Source organism: Theobroma cacao, chromosome 8 (genome assembly GCF_053813885.1).
Source record: "Theobroma cacao isolate CCN51 chromosome 8, ASM5381388v1, whole genome shotgun sequence".
NCBI classification, from domain to species: domain Eukaryota; kingdom Viridiplantae; phylum Streptophyta; class Magnoliopsida; order Malvales; family Malvaceae; genus Theobroma; species Theobroma cacao.
The window spans coordinates 13,926,642-13,928,534 of NC_142646.1; the positions used below are offsets into that span (position 1 = coordinate 13,926,642).

The window sequence follows — 1,893 nt, forward strand, 5'->3', positions numbered from 1 at the left end:
CGGTTCCTATAAAATATTACTGAAACATTCATCGTTGAGAATTACAACACATGGTTTTAAAGATGGATGGAATAAGGCACAGGATGTCATACAGAGGCTTGCTTGAGCCTAGTGGGCTATGCCCATTTAGCCCATGTACCGGTCATGGCCTGGGATTTCGGTTGTGACAGTTTGTACCCATCTTTTCCAATAAATCGTATGCCTCTTCAATCGATTTAGCCATTAAAGTTCCTCCCATAGTGGTGTCAATGGTGGTTCAAGCCTGTCCACTAACCATTGTAGAAAGTTTGCACCTAAAGCCATTTTGGAAGACCATGATGAAGACAGTACCGAAGTAATTCTTTATGTCTTTCCCAAGCTTCGTACTACGATTTAAAATCTTGCTACATGAAGGATGTAATATCATTTCTCATTTTCATTGTCTTAGCTGGAAGAAAAAACTTGGCTAGGAACTTCTAAGCAAGATCATCCCATGTTGTTATTGAGTTAGTGGGGAGCACATGCAACCATGCTTTAGCTTTATCCCTCAATGAGAAAGGAAAAACCCTTAAACAAATTACATCATCTATGACACCATTGCGCTTGAAAGTATCACAAATCTTCAAGAAGTTTGATATATGGCAATTTGGATCATCATTTGGAAGCTGCCTAAACTGGACTAAGGTTTGAATCATGGTGATGATAGGTGGCTTGATCTTGAAGTTGTTTGCTTGAATTGTTGGCCTTCGAATGCTTGATGGAATTCCTTGTGCCAAAAGAAGAGCATAACCCCTTAAGCAATGATTTTCAACTACTACGTGCTTTTGGATTTGCTATTCACCTTGTCGATCAACCATTATATTTATTGAAGTAACACCTTGTTGTTTTTCTCGTCGAAGTTTGCAAAATGCTCTCTCAATTATTGGATCACATGAGATAAGCTCCAAGCTGTTTACTCTTCTCATACAACAACTGAACACACCTGCAAAACAAATCAATGGCACAAAAAACAAAATTTTAATATTAGTAAATAATAAAGAAAACAAAATCCCCAGCAATGGCACCAAAAACTTATGGTCGATTTTGCACACACAAGTATACAAATCAAACAAGTAATATAGACAATAAGTCCAAATTATCGTTCCTGCAAGGATTTGTTTCTAAAGTTTTACTAAGTACTAAAATTATATAACAAATTAATCTTATTTAAGCTGACTGAAAATTGAAAAAATAATCAAAAAACAAAATTAAAAAAAATCAACACTAAATTAATCAGAAAAAATTAAATATGTTGAAAAAAAACAATAGATTAAAGACCTAGGATTATAGGTTCATTCAACATTTTATTTGATACTAGCTTTCCTTGTTATTTATCTTTCCTAGTTTCTTTTACAAGCCTCGAATCCAAAGCTATGGACAAGTCTCTGTCGAATGCTTACACAGATACCTAACTGTATTAGTTCACTATATGTGTATAGGAATCAATTAAATTAAGTTCATTAAGCAAGTGTCCTAATTTGGATATGTATGGCAATTGGAGTATGTCTACTCGAATTATGAATTTGATCACCTAAGTGATGTGAGCATACACTATTCAAATCTTAGTCCGACCTAAAATCTTTCTATCAAGTTTTAATTAGATTCACAAATTAATTAATTATTTATCAGGCAATTAAAAGTATTAAGAACATATTTGATTAAGTAAAATGATACCCATTCATGATAAATAACAGAAAAACAAGTATTCAAACTACATGTTGAAATCCACCACAATCCTATTTAATCAAATTAGTTCAAAATATCAAAATAAAACATGATCCAAAGAAATTTAGCAATGAATTCAGAACAGGAAAATAAGAATTACACAAAAGAGAGAAATAAACTAATGTTAAAGCCTAGTTGATCTCAAAACTC

At 33.0% G+C, this 1,893-nt stretch overlaps 1 non-coding gene across 1 annotated transcript; it reads left to right on the forward strand.

The window, feature by feature from the left end:
* The first annotated feature begins 309 nt into the window (after positions 1–309).
* LOC148761226 (small nucleolar RNA R71) lies at positions 310–416 on the forward strand. Its single transcript, XR_016028130.1, has one exon. It is a non-coding gene; the product is annotated as a small nucleolar RNA R71 (small nucleolar RNA).
* The last annotated feature ends 1,477 nt before the right edge of the window (positions 417–1,893 follow it).